This window comes from Mauremys mutica, unplaced genomic scaffold, assembly GCF_020497125.1.
Source record: "Mauremys mutica isolate MM-2020 ecotype Southern unplaced genomic scaffold, ASM2049712v1 001302F_np12_obj, whole genome shotgun sequence".
Taxonomy (NCBI): Eukaryota; Metazoa; Chordata; order Testudines; family Geoemydidae; genus Mauremys; species Mauremys mutica.
In genome coordinates, this window is record NW_025423159.1 from 25,363 (window position 1) to 43,574 (window position 18,212).

Sequence of the window (18,212 nt, forward strand, 5' to 3'; positions counted from 1 at the left end):
CTCCTCCCCAGCACTACACATAAGTCTATCTAGATGCCTCGAGAGATCCGCAACCTTCGCACCAGGCAGGCAAGTCACCATACGGTTCTCCCGGTCATCACAGACCCAGCTATCTACATTTCTAATAATCGAATCTCCCATTACTAACACCTGCCTTTTCCTAGAAACTGGAGTTCCCTCCCCCGGAGAGGCAACCTCAGTGCGAGAGGCAACCCCAGCACCATCTGGAAGGAGGGTCCCAACTACGGGAAGGTTTCCCTCTGCTCCCATTGACTGCTCTACTTCCCTGGGCCCTTCTTCCTCCTCAACAGCACAGGAGCTGTCTAAGCGGAGGTGGGACAATTCTACAGTGTCCCGGAAAGCCTCATCAACATACCTCTCTGCCTCTCTCAGCTCCTCCAGTTCCACCACCCTGGCCTCCAAAGTCCGTACATGGTCTCTGAGGGCCAGGAGCTCCTTGAACCGACTGCACACATACGCCACCCGCCCACAGGGCAGGTAATCATACATGCGACAGTCAGTGCAATAAACTGGATAGCCCCCACTCTGCTGTTGGGCTTCTGCCTGCATTGTCTCCTAGTTAGTGAAAGGGTGGTTTACGGAAAGTAGTTTTGGACTGTGGTTCGGTTTATAGGTTTTAGGGGGGGGCCACGGGGAAGGGGTTAGGGCTGGTGAGGGACTCCCACTCCCTTCCCACTCCCCTTCTAAACTCCCTTGCGAAACTCCCTGTTAGCAGCCCCTGTTCTCAAAGCTCCCTGGTCGCTTGTGCGCGGCTTTATAAAGACGACTAAAGGGGGATACGAGGGAGGTCTATAAAACTATGACCGGCGTGGAGCAAGTAAATAAGGAAGAGTTATTTACTCCTTCTCATAACACACGAACTAGGGGTCACCAAATCAAATTAATAGGCAGCAGCTTTAAAACAAACAAAAGGAAGTCTTTCTTCACGCACCACACAGTCAACCTGTGGAACTCTTTGCCAGAGGATGTCGTGAAGGCCAAGACTATAACAGGGTTCAAAAAAGCACTAGATAAATTCATGGAGGATAGGTCCATCTATGGCGCTTTGCCAGCGGTATCCCTAGCTAGGTATCCCTGTTTGCCAGAAGCGGGGCATGGGCGACAGGGGATGGAGCACTTGATGATTCCCTGTTCTGTTCATTCCCTCTGGGGCACCTGGCATTGGCCGCTGTCAGCAGACAGGATACTGGGCTAGGTCTTTAACTTGGACGGATAGCTGGGAAGACAGTCAATCAGACAGAACCCGTTCGACAAACCTCTTCATTTCCTTGTTATTGCCTGACTCCTTTAATTCATTTCCTTTTCCTTATTTCCCAGCAGACCGACTAGCCACCAGATTTGGGTGCTAGCAGAGGAACCTGACGAGTTCCTTCTTTTCGGCAGCGTTGAACATGCCAGGGCACAGTCAGATTCTGGATGCTCATCTGAATGTAACGCCTAGCGCTCACCTTTATTTCTGTTTCTTAGCTCTTTTGGGCCATCGAGCTTGGGTCTGACCCGTAGGATCCCTGCATTAGGAGAGATGGCTAATTAATGAGCCCATAAACCTTGGAAATCAAATGAAACCTGAAGTCCGTAGAAGACCTCGAAAGGCCCTTGGGGGGTGGAGTGCGAGCTGAGGAAGAGTTCCCTGCACAGCTTACCTCTCCATTCTCGTTTTCCTGTCCTGAGCGCAAAAGCCAGGAAGCAGCTCCGGGTAGGGAGGGGATACCATATGTGTGCAGTGGTTAGACAGGAAACAGCAAGGAACTGGACTCGTATGGAGTGAAACTGTAAGCATCTTCTGTATGCCTGATGACTGCAGGTTTGAGAGAGTTATGTGGGAAGTGGAGGCTTTCGGTGGGCTTTCAGAGGAAATGTAATGGAAAGGCAGCCGAAAGTGGAATCCCAGGTTTTTAAACAATCCTCCACTAACACACCAAACAGCTCAGGTCTAGTTACTCATTGAAAATTAGAATAAAGTTACAGCAAGATTTCATCATAAATGAAGTCAAACCCTAAAGATTTCAGAACACAACTGCTATAAGGAGCCACGAGGGAAGCAATATAAAGTCAACCTTGCCTCAGAGAAAGGCAGTTAAACAATTTCTCTTTTTTAAAGCAGCCTAATCTCCCCAAATGGAAGGGCACTGTTCCCGGAGAAGGGTCCTGGAGAGGGTTTTCCTCGTTGGTGCCGGCCATCCACCTCCCCGAAAGGCGGGAGCTAGGTCGACGGAAGAATTCTTCCGACCAAGGCGCGGACTGATGTAGCCGCGCCGATTTACGTTCCCCGTGCAGCCCAGGCCCGAGGGTCGGTGCGTGCTGAACAGTTAAGTCAAAACAGCTCCGTCCGTCAGAGGTGTGCAAAAGGGAAAACCCGCTCCTGGGCGACACGGCCACGCCGCCCTAACCCGCAGCGTAGCTAAAGGGCATTCGGGGAGGCGGTGGGTGGGCCTCAAGCGACGGAAAGCCCTCCTCCAGCATGGGGTTGTGACAGCCTAGTCTCCGTAGCACAGACAGGGTGGCCACCAAGAGACAGGAACAGACAGCGAAAGCCAAAGCGGCCCCAGGGCAGGGGGCGAGGCTGCCTGTTGGACGAGGAGACCAGGTGGGACAGGCGTTTTGGACAGGCCGTCCTCCCGTCAAAGGAGGAAGAGCCCGAGAAGAAGGACAGGGCAAGAAGCTACAAACAGGGAAAGAAGCAGAGCAGGCAGGCAGGCAGCTCCCCTTAGAGCCAAGAAAGGCACCAGTCTAAGCCCCCCAAAAACAGACTAGAGAGCAGATCAGCTGCAAAAGACCAGGGAAAGCCAAGAACACAGAGAGACCCAAGTAAAGTTTCGGAGCTGAGCTTTGCTTACAAGGAGGAACGTGTAACAAAGATACCTAGAAGTACAGGGCCTGTGGAAAAGAGCACTCCCAAAGGCCCAGAATAACAACTGCTTTCCTGAGAATCTGCTTTGCAGTACACTAAGCCTAAACAGCCCACTGTCGGTTGCCTGTTGTTCAAACCAATCACCAGGGGAGAGCGCGAACGCAGTCCCCCACTACCACAAATTATGCAGTCGAGTTTCCCGCATTTGGGGAAATCGCAGGGGTCAGCACACCCGCAGTGCAATGGATGAGCCTCACCCTGGGAAAACCACCTTTGTGAGCATGGTATCTCCCCTGCCAGGTAAGTATGAGTTCCTGCTGCCCGGCCGCCGCCCGCCCTCGCTCGCCCCGCACTTATAACACACGGGGCGGACCGCCGCGCCCCCACCGCCGGCCTCGCCCACACCGGCCCACACTGCCGACAGCTGCCCCGACGTGGCCCCCGGAGACCGTCCCTTCCCCACGCCGAGCTCCCGGTGCCAAAGTCGGGCCCTGCCTGGCAGCCTGCGTCCGCTCCCACGATGCTCTGCTCGCACACAGATCTGCATACCTGCTCACGCGGCTCCGCCCCTCCGCTCGGGCCCCTCCCCCTGCCCGCCCGGGGCGCCGCTCTTGCGTGCTCAGCTCTTTGAGCTCAGATGGGGTGTAGTGCTCAGATCGAGTGCGACAGACCTTAACTTTGCCATGTGAGGGTCATTCTATCCCCATTACCTGGCTTGCTTATTTATACCTATGACTGTCTTTAACTGTTGTATGCGTGATGTACCCTCACTGCTTGCTGACTGTATCTTGAACTCACCCACAGTATACCCCACATTGGGGACATTGCACACTGTATAAGTTATGTGCTGTCCAATACCAAAGTACTAGCATCCCCCTATACTCTGTATGTCACCCCTGATGACCAGTAACTGATGTTACAAACTCTCTGTATTATCTATTCTTAAACATTTTCTAATAAACATTTAAAACTAAAATCGCCCTATACTCTGTATGTCACCCCCGATGACCAATAACTGACATTTCAACTCTCTGTATCGTTCATTTTCAAATATTTTCTAATAAACTTTTAAATCTTGGCCTATCCAAGGCCGTGATCAAGTTTCTTGATGTTTTTGGTCTTTTGGCCTCGAGATGAAAACCTTGTCTGTGTCTTGGGAACCTTGAGGTAAAAAATTATCTAAGTTGTAGCGGGTCCCGTCCCGGGAAGCCAGGCCATCAGAGAGACGACGTGGCCCACCTGCTGCTGGGGAAAGAGTGCAGCTTGCTTTTCGCTTCTCTCTCGCTCTCTCTCGCTCTCTCCCCACCGGAAGTTGGTCCAATACAAGAATGACCTCCCCTGCCTTGTCTCACGTCAGTTTCTCCTCAGGCCAGAAGGTCGGGTGTTGTCAGCCACTCTCCAGAAACTGGACGGCCACTCGATCCCTTTTGTTACCTGCCAAGTGAGGCTGAGTGCACTGGCAGGCAGCGCCGTTTGAAGAAGTGGAAGATTGGACAAATGACCAGGGAGGAGTATAAAAATATTGCTCAGGCACGCAGGAGTGAAATCAGGAAGGGCAACTCACGCTTGGAGTTGCAGCTAGCAAGAGATGTTAAGAGTAACAACAAGAAGGGTTTCTTCAGGGATGTTAGCAACAAGAAGAAAGTCAAGGAAAGTGTGGGCCCCTTACAGAATGAGGGAGGCGACCTAGTGACAGAGGATGTGGAAAAAGCTAATGTACTCAATGCTTCCCCACCCTCCCCCTTCGTGATTTTGTCTTCACGAACAAAATCAGCTCCCAGACTGCTGCTCTGGGCAGCACAGCATGGAGAGGAGGTGACCAGCCCTCTGTGGAGAAAGAAGTGCTTCGGGACTATTTAGAAAAGCTGGATGAGCACAAATCCATGGGGCCGGATGCGCTGCATCCGAGGGTGCTAAAGGAGTTGGCGGGTGTGATTGCAGAGCCACTGGTCATTATCTTTGAAAATTCATGGCCATTGGGGGAGGTCCCAAATGACTGGGAAAAGGCTAATGTAGTGCCCATCTTTAAAAGAGGGAAGAAAGAAGGAGGATCCGGGGAACTACAGGCCAGTCAGCCTCACCTCAGTCCCTGGAAAAATCATGGAGCAGGTCCTCAAGGAATCAATTCTGAAGCACTTAGAGGAGAGGCAAGTGATCAGGAGCGGTCAGCATGGATTCAGCAAGGGCAAGTCACGCCTGACTAACCTAATTGCCTTCTGTGAGGAGAGAACTGAGTCTGTGGATGAGGGAAAAGCAATGGATGTGTTCTTCCTTGACTTTAGCAAAGTTTTTGATACGGTCTCCCACAGTATTCTTGTCGGCAAGTTCAAGAAGTTTGGGCTGGATGAATGGACTATAAGGTGGACTACAAGCTGGCTAGGTCCTCGGGCTCAACAGGTAGTGATCAATGGCTCCAGGTCTAATTGGCAGCCGGTCTCAAGCGGCGTGCCCCAAGGCTCGGTCCTGGGGCCGGTTGTGTACAATATCTTCGTTAAGGATCTGGAGGATGGCGTGGACTGCCCTCTCAGCAAGTTTGCAGATGACGCTAAACTGGGAGGAGCGGTCGATACGCTGGAGGGTACGGATAGGCTACAGAGGGACCTAGACAAATTGGAGGATTGGGCCGAAAGAAACCTGATGAGGTTCAACAAGGACAAGTGCCCAGTCCTGCACTTAGGACGGAAGAATCCCGTGCACTGCTCCAGACTAGGGACCGAATGGCTAGGCAGCAGTTCTGCAGAAAAGGACCTAGGGGTTACAGTGGACGAGAAGCTGGATATGAGTCGACAGCGTGCCCTTGTTGCCAAGAAGGCTAACGGCATTTTGGACTGTATACGTAGGGGCATTGCCAGCAGATCGAGGGATGTGGTCGTTCCCTTCTCTTCGACGTTGGTGAGGCCTCATCTGGAGTACCGTGTCCGGTTTTGGGCCCCACACTGCAAGAAGGATGTGGAAAAACTGAAAAGAGTCCAGCATAGGGCAACAAAAGTGATTAGGGGGCTGGAAGACATGATTTATGAGGAGAGGCTGAGGGAACTGGGATTGTTTAGTCTGCAGAAGAGAAGAATGAGGTGGGAGTTGATCGCTGCTTTCAACTACCTGAAAGGGGGTTCCAAAGAGGATGGATCTAGACTGTTCTCAGTGGCACCAGATGACAGAACGAGGAGCAATAGTCCCAAGTTGCGGTGGGGAAGGTTTAGGTTGGATCTTAGGAAAACCCTTTTTCACTAGCAGGGTGGTGAAGCACTGGAATGGGTTCCCTAGGGAGGTGGTGGAATCTCCTTCCTGAGAGGTTTTTAAGGTCAGCCTTGACAAAGCCCTGGCTGGGATGATTTAGTTGGGGATTGGGTTGGACTAGATGACCTCCTGAGGTCCCTTCCAACCCTGATATTCCATGATTTGAAGCTGTTCCCGTGTATCAAGGTGAGCTGCAGCTCAGCGAACCCCAAGGATCTGAGCGAGGCGAGCTACTTTGCAGCAGAGGCAGACCAAGCAGCAGGTACAACGCGGGGTGGCACCCCGGCCGGGGGATAGAATCTCATGTCCGAGATCCCGGCTCCCGTTACTTTGCAAAGTGTGTGAGTTTGCTCCGGGTTTTAGCTGTGGGCCAAGTGCCCTCTGGCTTCTCGTCTGGGCTCCGTCCTCCATGCGCCTGGGCATCAGCGGGACTGTCTTAGGAGAGCAGCTGCCGCATCCCAATCTCCGCCCAGCCGGGAAAGGAGCAGAGGCAGCCCAGAGAAAAGACTCCTTTGAGCGCCGGAGACGGCCGGAGCATCTTATTTGCATAGCCACAGTGCATTGCGCGCAGCGAAGCGAGTCCCTGGTCGAGGGGCTGGTTTTGCTCCCTGTGTCCCCGGTTTCGATGATCCAACTCGGGCTGCCAATCGGTTCAATTCCATTTCCTCTGAAAGCTAGCCGTGTAGCGGGCTGGGAGGGTAGTCACCCTGACTTTTGGGAGCGTAGGCGGTTGCCCCAGCAGCGCCTCTGCCGCATGTTCTACATACTCTGCTTTCTCTTCAGTTTGTATAAATCTTTTGCTTTTTACTAAAGATTTCCATGGAGAAGAATGTTGATGAGTTTGTACCCAGTTTTTTAAGACTTTGCTTTGGCAAGGCTGTTGCCTGCTGTGAGAAAAACAGAAGAGTGCTCCCTGAGCTGGTGTCACTGGCTGAAGCTTTTCTATAGTATGAAAAAAGTATAGTAGGGGGTACCTGGCATTGGTTGCTGTTGGCAGACAGGATACTGGGCTAGGTCTTTAACTTGGACGGGTAGCTGGGAAGACGGTAAATCAGACAGAACCCGTTTGACAAACCTCTTCATTTCCTTGTTATTGCCTGACTCCTTTAATTCTTTTCCTTTTCCTTATTTCCCAGCAGACCGACTAGCCACCAGATTTGGGTGCTAGCAGAGGGACCTGACGAGCTCCTTCTTTTCGGCAGCGTTGAACATGCCAGGGCACAGTCAGATTCTGGATGCTCATCTGAATGTAACGCCTAGCGCTCACCTTTATTTCTGTTTCTTAGCTCTTTTGGGCGACCGATCTTTGGTCTGACCCGTAGGATCCCTGCATTAGGAGAGATGGCTAATTAATGAGCCCACAAACCTTGGAAATCAAATGAAACCTGAAGTCCGTAGAAGACCTCGAAAGGCCCTTGGGGGGTGGAGTGCGAGCTGAGGAAGAGTTCCCTGCACAGCTTACCTCTCCATTCTCGTTTTCCTGTCCTGAGCGCAAAAGCCAGGAAGCAGCTCCGGGTAGGGAGGGGATACCATATGTGTGCAGTGGTTAGACAGGAAACAGCGAGGAACTGGACTCGTATGGAGTGAAACTGTAAGCATCTTCTGTATGCCTGATGACTGCAGGTTTGAGAGAGTTATGTGGGAAGTGGAGGCTTTCGGTGGGCTTTCAGAGGAAATGTAATGGAAAGGCAGCCGAAAGTGGAATCCCAGGTTTTTAAACAATCCTCCACTAACACGCCAAACAGCTCAGGTCTAGTTACTCATTGAAAATTAGAATAAAGTTACAGCAAGATTTCATCATAAATGAAGTCAAACCCTAAAGATTTCAGAACACAACTGCTATAAGGAGCCACGAGGGAAGCAATACAAAGTCAACCTTGCCTCAGAGAAAGGCAGTTAAACAATTTCTCTTTTTTAAAGCAGCGTAATCTCCCCAAACGGAAGGGCACTGTTCCCGGAGAAGGGTCCTGGAGAGGGTTTTCCTCGTTGGTGCCGGCCATCCACCTCCCCGAAAGGCGGGAGCTAGGTCGACGGAAGAATTCTTCCGACCAAGGCGCGGATTGACGTAGCCGCGCCGATTTACGTTCCCCGTGCAGCCCAGGCCCGAGGGTCGGTGCGTGCTGAACAGTTAAGTCAAAACAGCTCCGTCCGTCAGAGGTGTGCAAAAGGGAAAACCCGCTCCTGGGTGACACGGCCACGCCGCCCTAACCCGCAGCGTAGCTAAAGGGCATTCGGGGAGGCGGTGGGTGGGCCTCAAGCGACGGAAAGCCCTCCTCCAGCACGGGGTTGTGACAGCCTAGTCTCCGTAGCACAGACAGGGTGGCCACCAAGAATCAGGAACAGACAGCGAAAGCCAAAGCGGCCCCAGGGCAGGGGGCGAGGCTGCCTGTTGGACGAGGAGACCAGGTGGGACAGGCGTTTTGGACAGGCCGTCCTCCCGTCAAAGGAGGAAGAGCCCGAGAAGAAGGGCCGGGCAAGAAGCTACAAGCAGGGAAAGAAGCAGTGCAGGTAAGCAGCTCCCCTTAGAGCCAAGGAAGGCACCGGTCCAAGCCCCCCCAAAGCAGACTAGAGAGCAGATCAGCTGCAAAAGACCAGGGAAAGCCAAGAACACAGAGAGCCTTATAAGACCCAAGTAAAGTTTCAGAGCTGAGCTTTGCTTACAAGGAGGAACGTGGGACAAAAATACTTAGAAGTACAGGGCCTGTGGAAAAGAGCACTCCCAAAGGCCCAGAATAACAACTGCTTTCCTGAGAATCTGCTTTGCAGTGCACTAAGCCTAAACAACCCACTGTCGGTTTTCTGTTGTTCAAACCAATCACCAGGGAAGAGCGCGAACGCAGTCTCCCACTACCACAAATTATGCAGTCAAGTTTCCCACATTTGGGGAAATTGCAGGGGTCAGCACACCCACAGTGCAATGGATGAGCCTCACTCTGGGAAAACCACCTTCGTGATCATGGTATTTCTCCTGCCAGGTAAGTATGAGTTCCTGCTGCCCGGCCGCCGCCCGCCCTCGCTCGCCCCGCACTTATAACACACGGGGCGGACCGCCGCGCCCCTCCCCGCCCCCCCCACCGCCGGCCTCGCCCACATCGGCCCCCACTGCCGACAGCTGCCCCGACGCGGCCCCCGGAGACCGTCCCTTCCCCACGCCGAGCTCCCGGTGCCAAAGTCGGGCCCTGCCTGGCAGCCTGCGTCCGCTCCCACAATGCTCTGCTCGCACACAGATCTGCATACCTGCTCACGCGGCTCCGCCCCTCCGCTCGGGCCCCTCCCCCTGCCCGCCTGGGCCGCCGCTCTTGCGTGCTCAGCTCTTTGAGCTCAGATGGGGTGTAGTGCTCAGATCGAGTGCGACAGACCTTAACTTTGCCATGGGAGGGGGCGGAGAAAAAAAAAAGCCGGCGGCAGAGCCAAAAAAAAAAGCCAGAGGCTCCGCCCCCCCCGGCGGCAGTGGCACAGCCCCGTCTCCACCCAACTCTCGACTCCGACCCCCGATACACCCCCAGCTCTCCCATCCCCTCGCTCCTGGGCCTAGCCTGGGCTCCGAGCTCTGCAGCCGAGCCGCACTCCAGTTCCCTCCTGCAGCTCCCGGGCAAGGGGCAAACCAAGCAGCTGGGCCCAGGCCCTCCGGGCAGGAGCGTGTCTGCCCCACGTGTGTCTCCGCCCCCCGCCCACATGGGTCCTGCCCGCTCCGCACTGCCCCCAGCCCCACTGCACTGCCCCGCAGGCTCCAGGGCTGGAGCAGCCTCCGTGCTGCGCTCCCAGCCATGGCCATGGCCCGTGTGCAAACCTGGGAGGGAGGAGGATGCCGCCTGCTTGGGGAAGAGGCAGGGCCAGGCAGGGATTTGGGGAGGGATCCAATGGGGGAAGGAGGGGGCAGAGTCGGGGGAACGAGTGTCCCTCCGGGCTCTGCCTGTGTGCCGGGGCAGAGGGCAAAACTGTTTGTTTGTCCAGTGTCCCGACCAAACATCGGTCGGGACGCAGGACAAACAAGCAAATATCGGGACAGTCCTGATAAAATCGGGACGTCTGGTCACCCTATGTCAGGCTTCAAGTTGAGAATCATTTCCCCTTCCCGCTCTGTGGGAGGGGAGACTTTTAAACGCGCTCTCTGTGCGACTGCACATGGCTAAGCAAAGAGAACAAACCCCCAATCCCCCCTGTGCTTTCGGGTCCAGGTTTGTGGTGGGAATTCTGTAGCTCAGATGATTTCACACCTGGGCATTGTGATTCTTTACCAGTTTCTCTGGCATTGGGGCAATTTTGTGCTCACAGCTGTGATGGCTGAGTGGTTAAGGGGTTGGAGTTGAAATCCATTAGGGTTCCCCTGCGCAGGTTCAAATCCTGCTCACAGCAAGGCCTGTGTTTTAGCCAGTCTCTCACCCAGCCAATACCTCTGTACAACCCCCTGAGACACTCTCAATTCTCTCCCCACCCCAAGTAAATCCTGTTCTGCTCCTTTCATAGAGATCCCTGGGGCACCACCTCACACTGTGTCCCTGAGGGGTCAGGCAAACTCTCAGCACCTGAAGCCTCTGCCACTCACCTGGTGCCCCATATATCAGCCATAGCCCTGGATCTGCTCCTCTCTCTAGAGTGCGAAAGGAGCTGAGTCAGCGACTCCATGGGAGCTACGGGGCTGCAGAACCAACAGAGAAAAAATAGGTGCTCAGCACCCACTGGCAGCCAGATCTCCCCGCCCCCTTCAACTACAGGCCTTGCTGACAAGCTCCTCCTCTTCCCCTTCAGCACCTCCCACTTGCCAGTGATCAGCTGTTCAGTGGGGTGCAGGATGGAGGGAGAGGAGCAGAGACAGGAAGAGGTGGGAGAGGGAGAGGAATGGGTGAGATGGGACTGGGGTGGCGGCTTGGGGGATGGGGTGGCGGGGGGGCAGGGCCTGGGCAGGAAAGGGGGGATTTGTCCCAGACCCCGGATCCCTCTAGGGCCGGCCCTGAAGGGAAGCACCGACTATGATAGTGACAATACAACTGACCAGCCTTGCGGGAGAGGCTGAGGGAGATCCGCACTCACCAGGTCTCTTCTCTCCCCCACGGTGAGCCAGACACTGCTCTCTCCTGGCTCTCACTCTAGCAGCTGGACGCCAAGGAGCCATTTCCCCACAGGAAGTGCATTGAGTGCCCCTGTGGTGCTGGGGGGCTGGCGCTGCTGCTGCCTGTGGGGCTGGCAGGGGGGTTGATGTCTGCACAGACTCTCAGCTGCCAGGCCGGAGGGGGCACTTGGGACCTTACCAGACTGGCTCAGTGAAGACGGGGGGTTGACAGAGCAATACAGACGCTCTCCAGAGCACGGAGCAGCAGCCGCCCATGCAGCCAGGCAATGAGCATTTCCCACAGCCTGGAGCCGAGGGGGAGGCGGTAGCTGCTGTTCCAGCTCCTGGGGGACAGGCCCTGTCAGCCAACAGCCACTTCTTACACCCCACAGCTAAGTGCGTCGGGTTCCTCCGGTGGGGGTGTGGAGCAGCCGTTCGTTTTCCTGTCCTTTTTGTGTGCAACTGCTGACAAAAACATCCCAGACAGAGAAGCAGCAGGCCAAGCTACTATCGTACAGCTGCCAAAGTAGTTCAGTTGGGAGAGTGTTAGCATGAAGATTTAAAAGTCCCTGGTTCAATCCTGGGCTTTGGCAGGTCTTTTCATCCTCTTTGTGCAGGAGGTGGCTTGTTCTCTGGGAGCACAGGCATGGAGCCAGGTCTGGTCTCACTTTGAGGCTGTCTTTACTTAAAATACTGCTGTAGCACTGTGGAGTAGACAGTGAGGGGAGGGGTTTTCCATAGCTGCATTGGCAGAACAATCTTTCCTTTTATTTAGCACTGTCTAACCATGGCTTAGGTCAGCTTAATTATACTGGTTCTGGGGGTTTTCACACCCTGTAAGACGTTCTTCTTAGAGGGTTTATTCCATCACCCTCCCATTCCCTGGTCCTTCTCATGTGACCAGAGAGCAGCAATGCACGAAGCTCAAAGGTGCAAACAATTAGATGTTTATTGTAAACTTCCAGCAAGCAATGATTCCAATTTCCTTCCTCAGCATCCCCCTTCCCAGCTCTGACACCACGGAGGCTTGCCTGTGTCCCTGTTCCCATTCCCTGTTCCTATTAACCTCCTTAGCAAAACATAATTCCAATTGCCCTACCCCCATTCCCATTCCCATTCCCATTCCCATTCCCCCCCTTACTTCCTGATTGACTGCAGACTATATAGTAAAACTGGAGTTCTGCTTAGCTATACCTTAACCAAGCATTTTACTGAAATTTAACTAACCAACCCTAACATAGTGTAGCATGTTTATCTAACCAATTATACCCCACCACCTTAATTAGTTTACACCCAACAAATTAATTGTACAGCAGACAGAAACAGTCACAGAACCAGACAGAGATTATACAGACAAGCAATAGGAAAGTGTGGACTACAGTGATAGAACCACACAGAAATGAGGATTTCACACCCCAGCTATTGACCTGTGATTTGTTCCCAGACAGGATGCTATCATGGTAAAGGTTGTGGGTGCTGGTTGCTTAATTGTCTGGCCCACAGAGCAGGATTTTGAGGTTCACCATTACTCTCTGAGAATGCCAGCAACCATCTTTTGTTCACTTAAAATGTGAGCAGGGACATTACAACACCACAGAACTCATGGAGCTCCAGGAAACGTGTAACTTTAGGTCCGGATGAGTGTCTAAAAATCAGCTGTGCTGTAGAAGGTCTCTAGGAGTTGAAAGAGATGTGCTGTCTCGACCACCCTAAAGAGTTTATCAACTATTAATGAAATCTAGGGTTCATAAGTCATATTCTTTGTAGTATCAGGATGGTGGACTGGTCTAAAGTGCTAGTTATAAGACTCTTTTTTTTCCAATCCCTTGTGTGTTCTGGTCTCTGCATAGAGACGTGGTTTCACATCCCACTCCTGACATGACCATTAATTCTATCCGGAGAAAATGGCCTCACTTCAATCTCCTGTGCAACAATAGAACCCCATTTGCTTAGCTTTTCTATTCCAGTAGTTGTGAGAGAAGCTCCAGACAGGGGGAAACAGGGCTTGTTCTCTCAACCGATCAATTTTTTGTCTTCCTTCATTCCAAGCCATTTTCTCAGATACGTCCGTATTTCCCACACTTTTATGAAACTTTAGGGTCATCATTTAATTGCCACACAACTGTACTTATGAAGTGAAGTGAAACACAATATATTTTGGATATTCTTGCAGAAGAATTTTGCTTTCTGACCTGGAACTGAACAGGGGCTGCCTGAGGGGGACAATGCTACTCCCTTTTCTTGGCTCATCCAAAAAACATACATTCGTGGTGCCCTTTGTTTCCCTGTTCTTCAAACACCTGTCGGGGTGGCCTAGGGATACTTGGCCCTGACTCTCGGGGTCCTTCCCTGCCCTACCTTTCTATAGGATTCTATTGTGTGGGTTTGTGCTGTGTTGTTGTTCCACGCTGAGCTGTTTTGCACAGTGTCACTTTGCACTCTGACGCATTGTTTCGTGCTGTATTGTTTTTGCTCTGCCTTGTGTTGAGTCGGTTTGAGCTGAGCTCTTTTGCAGTGCGTCATTTTGCTCCATGGGGCGTTCATTTGCATGGTGCTGAATTGTCGGGCTTTGCACTCCTACGTATTGTCACTTTGTGCTGTGGAATGTCAGTTCACGCTGAATTGTTAGATGTTAGATTGGGGTGTTTCCACTTTTGTTGTTGTTTATATTATATTGCGATGGCATCGAATTACAGAGCTGTATGGCTGCAAGGACCCTGGAGAGGTCATGAAATCCAGCCCTCTCTGCTGAGGCAGGGCCAAGCAGAGACGATGCGTCAGGGCCATGTGGGGTCAATTGCTCACAGCAGCCGGCCCAGGCAGAGAGCAGAAGGAGGGAACCAGAGCCAGAGCAGGTTGTCTATGGGACCAAGTATATGCAGAGTATCCTTGACAGAGGTTTGTTCAACCTGTTCTTAAAAACCTCTGAGGACAGAGACTCCACAGACACCCTTGGGAGCCTATACCAGAGCTTAACTACACTCAGAGTTAGAAAGCTGTTACCAACATCTAACGTGAATCTCCCTGGCTGCAGATTATGCCCATTACTTCTTGTCCTACCGTCAGTGGACGTGGAGAACAATGGATCATCGTCCTATTTATAAAGACCAAACTTTTCTCTCTGCAATCATCTGTTAAATGGTTATTATCCGCTCTTCTTGCCTGGGGTAGAATGGAAGAGGAGAAATTCCTCTCTTAACGGAGGGTGCAAATGTCAGTTTGGTCTCTCTTCATGTTTTACTGAAGCTCAGAGAGAGGAGGAAACATGACCTGCCGAAGAGCATGGAGAGTTTGTTTCATTTTGTTCTGTCACTATTAGCAGAAGAGTGACACCTAAGGGCTGTTGCTACCCCCACCATGGGGCTTGGATTTATGATGGTGGGATTAAGAGCATCATGCTCTACCAACTGAGCTAGCTAGATTTAAAGTCAGTCAACTGCCCAGTCGCAGTGTAGAAGGAGCCTGAGGGTGTTTATTTGTGAGCTGAGGTTCCCTGTCTGACATTTGCCTTCTTTCCTGGTTCATTATGTCTCCAGCGAGCAAACCGGAGCTGTCACAAGGCTGGTTAGATGCTGCTTTCTAGACCAGAGAGCTGGGGTTGATTTAGCATGCTGCCGCCATCAGCTGGTCAGAGTAACCAGGGTGGGAGGGTGGAATTTAGGAATCTCCCACCAAGGGGAGGTGCTGTTGGACTCATCTAGTCGGGGAGAGTCTGAGTTCCCCACATGCCACACACACATTTTCACAGGGAGTCAGGCCCCCTAGGGAAAAACTCAAAAGAAGCCCAGGCCCAGGAGTGTCAGAGAAGGGAATCACTGTTTTCCTTAAGAGGTGGGTTCGGGAAACCTGCAGGTCCTTAGATCCCTCCAGGGCCTGACAGAACCATTTATGGGGAAGGTCTGTGGAAGCCGAGGAGGACAAGGAGACAGGAAAAGGGCTTGCAGCTGTTGTACAATCCCCATGTTCCCAGCAGAAGGGTCCGGGGGGCTCAGCACTCAGAACGCAGAAGATGGCAAAGCTCAGAGCCCTGTTACACAGAGTCAGAATGTAATCAGCTCACACCCAGGGGGAGCAACACCCTTCCCTTGGTCTCTGTGCCAGAGCTCCTATCAGCTCAGTGTCCTTCCTGCAAGAGTCGGCTGCTGAGAGGGTTCCGATGGGGTAAATGAAGGCAGAGGAGGATTGTTCCTCATGGGGTTTTTTTGTATTGCTCTGTGATCCTGCTGGAGGAAGCATCATTTGAGTTTGTTTCAGTGACTTGGGTTGGTCTCAGGTTATGACCCTGAGCACAGGGGTTCTCTGCTCTTAGCCCCTCAGGGAGTGGACAGTGGAACAGTTTCAGAAAGTGGCTAGAAAATAGCCTAAGAAAGTGTAGTATAAGTGAGAAGAAAAACCATATCATCATCTCCCTGGTGGTGTAGGGGTTAGGTTTTTGGCACTCTCACTGCCAAGGCCTGGGTTCAATTCCCAGTCAGGGAAAAGTGACTTTAAACCAGAAAAGCTTCAATTATTCTTCACTTGCAATGTAAACAAATCCATGGTATTTTCCTGATTCCCCCATCTTCCCAGCGTCTTCATGGCAGGGCTGGCTCCAGGCACCAGCGCAGCAAGCAGGTCCCTGGGCTGGTCAATGGAAAGGGGGAGGCTTCAGCGACAATTCGGCCCTCTCAGTCCCTCTCAAAAGTGGCAGTGGTGGAGCTGCCATTGATTGCAGCTTTTTTATTTTTTTTTTCCGCTTGCGGTGCCAAAAACACTGGAACTGGCCCTGCTCCATGAAAGACAATTTGTTAAATCCCAGATGAGTGGAGTTCTATCAGTTCTCAGCCTGAGTCCTTAGGTCTTAATCCTGAGGATATTGTCCCATCATGGGGCCATTTCTGGCCTCTCTTTCATACAGAAGCACAATTTTCCTTGCACAGACACAGGAACAGCAAGATCTTTCTCTGTCCCTTGTGCAAAGCAGGGGGCCAAATTCCATGGAAACAATGGACAAGCAGGGGGCCCTGGGGACATCCAGCCCTGGCGTGAGATGTTCCCTCCCCTCTTTCTTTATGCCCCTGTTGTTATTTCATGGATTGTCTGGGATGGGGGAAAAGCTGAGTTCACTCCAGGTGGAGGGGGAAAGAACCGTGAAAGTCTCAGGACCCAACTCCTGCTACCAGGATCACCGAGGTGCTGGGAATCTGCATGGGAAAGGGACTGTGTGAATTGTCAAGGTGGGGAATGAATAACAATCTACAACTAGATCCACCTCATTAATCACTGACACAGGTTAATCCTGCGGCCAATAGAAGGGAAACTGGGAGAAATTCTTTGCTGCTCAGCCATGGAAACAGTGACCCAATTGCACCGCAGTGAATGTGCTGGGGAAAGCTGGACTTCACAGGCAGGTGGAAAAAGCAGATCCTAGAAACACCTGGAGCTCCCCACAGCACTTCTGCCACCAAGGTCAGGTGTTGAGTGACTCACAGTGCCCCTCCCCTCCCATTACCTTCCAGCAGGGGGTGGCAGCACCCCCCACCCAATGCAGGGGAGAGGCCTGATTGTATCTCTGCACCCTGAGTCCAGGGCACCCACTCTCTCTGCCCCACACATAGAATCTGGCCCTGCTGCAAAGTGACCCTAAGAACCAGCAATCTCCAGGACAGCAGGTTTGGCCCTCAGAGCAGGGAATGTGTCCCCCATGCTGCTCTTAGGCCACTGGGTGCTCTGGAAACAAGAGGGCTCTGAGTGTAACCCGGGGGTCAGCAACCTTTCAGAAGTGCTGTGCCGAGTCTTCATTTATTCACTCTAATTCAAGGTTCCGCATGCCAGTAATACATTTTAATGTTTTTAGAAGGTCTCTTTCTATAAGTCTATAATATATAACCCCTATTGTTGTATGTAAAGTAAATAAGGTTTTTTAAAATGTTTAAGAAGCTTCATTTAAAATTAAATTAAAATGCAGAGCCCCCAAGACTGGTGGCCAGGACCTGGGCATTGTGAGTGCCACTGAAAATCAGCTCGTGTGCCACCTTCGGCACACGTGCCATAGGTTGCCTACCCCTGGTGTAACCCATAGCAAGCAAAGACTATCTGGGGATGTAGCTCAGTGGTAGAGCACATGCTTTGCATGTATGAGGCCCTGGGTTCAATCCCCAGCATCTCTAGGTTCTTTTCACCCTGCTGCTTTGCTCATGCCCAGAGGGGATGTGGCCCAGCAATCTCCCTGCAGGAGTTTCAATCCTGCTCAGTGAGGGGCAAGTGCCAATTGCATGGAAGGTCTGGGGGGGTTTCTGCTCCTAAGTCACCTCAGTACATGTAAGATTCCCACCTGCTGTGCTGCTTGGGACAAGGGTAGATGGGAAGGGAGAATCCTCTAGCATGGGAGGGAAAGGTCCCATCTGCACAGACTGAGAGGCCAGGAAACAGAGGGGCAGTCAGTGCTCAGAGAGGAGAGAGGTCAGTGATTTACACCCACCAGGGGACACTGTCTTTTTGAGGCGAGTGCAGCTTGCTTGGGATGGTGCTGACGATGGACAGAAAAAAGGCTGGAGTCAATGACTGATGAGACCACAGAAGGGGAAGGGGAATGGCAGCCCCACAGAAGGTCCTGGGTGCTCAGATGCCCCAGTTATTGCACCCTGGCCTGTCACAGAGAGAGAAAAGACCCAGCGGGACCCAGCCCCCTACAGTGATCCCATGGCCAAGAACCTGGCTGGGAGTGGGGTGAAAGCTCCCTCTGGGCAAATGGGAGCTGAAATCCCTCAGTGTCCTGGAATTTAAGCAATGGAAGCTTCAAACCCTGCACGGGTGTGGGCTGAGGTGCATCAGCAGAAGGTTGGGCTGGATGGGGGCGGCAGGTTTGTATAATTTTTGGTGGTGCCCAGAATGGGACCAAGTCCTGCCCCACCCCACCCCCACCCCCACACAGGACCAGCTTTAGGCCAATTCTCCTGATTCCCCTGAATTGGTCCCCACGCCTGAGAGGGCCCCGTGCCCAAGCCCCGGTACCGTTTACCAGTAAGAGCCGGTTCGCCGCACTGGGGTGGCCCGGCTTCCTCAGGGGGCAAT

At 52.6% G+C, this 18,212-nt stretch overlaps 5 non-coding genes across 5 annotated transcripts; 3 read left to right on the forward strand and 2 right to left on the reverse strand.

Moving 5' to 3' along the window:
* Window positions 1–3,016: 3,016 nt before the first annotated feature.
* Window positions 3,017–3,180, reverse strand: LOC123357990. Its single transcript, XR_006575630.1, has one exon. It is a non-coding gene; the product is annotated as a U1 spliceosomal RNA (small nuclear RNA).
* A 3,692-nt stretch (window positions 3,181–6,872) lies between these two features.
* On the forward strand, window positions 6,873–6,988 carry LOC123357994. The gene has a single exon (XR_006575634.1). It is a non-coding gene; the product is annotated as a U5 spliceosomal RNA (small nuclear RNA).
* Window positions 6,989–8,928: 1,940 nt separating this feature from the next.
* On the reverse strand, window positions 8,929–9,092 carry LOC123357991. Its single transcript, XR_006575631.1, has one exon. It is a non-coding gene; the product is annotated as a U1 spliceosomal RNA (small nuclear RNA).
* A 1,291-nt stretch (window positions 9,093–10,383) lies between these two features.
* Window positions 10,384–10,465, forward strand: TRNAS-UGA. The gene has a single exon. It is a non-coding gene; the product is annotated as a tRNA-Ser (tRNA).
* A 6,771-nt stretch (window positions 10,466–17,236) lies between these two features.
* On the forward strand, window positions 17,237–17,308 carry TRNAA-UGC. Its single transcript has one exon. It is a non-coding gene; the product is annotated as a tRNA-Ala (tRNA).
* Window positions 17,309–18,212: the final 904 nt, after the last annotated feature.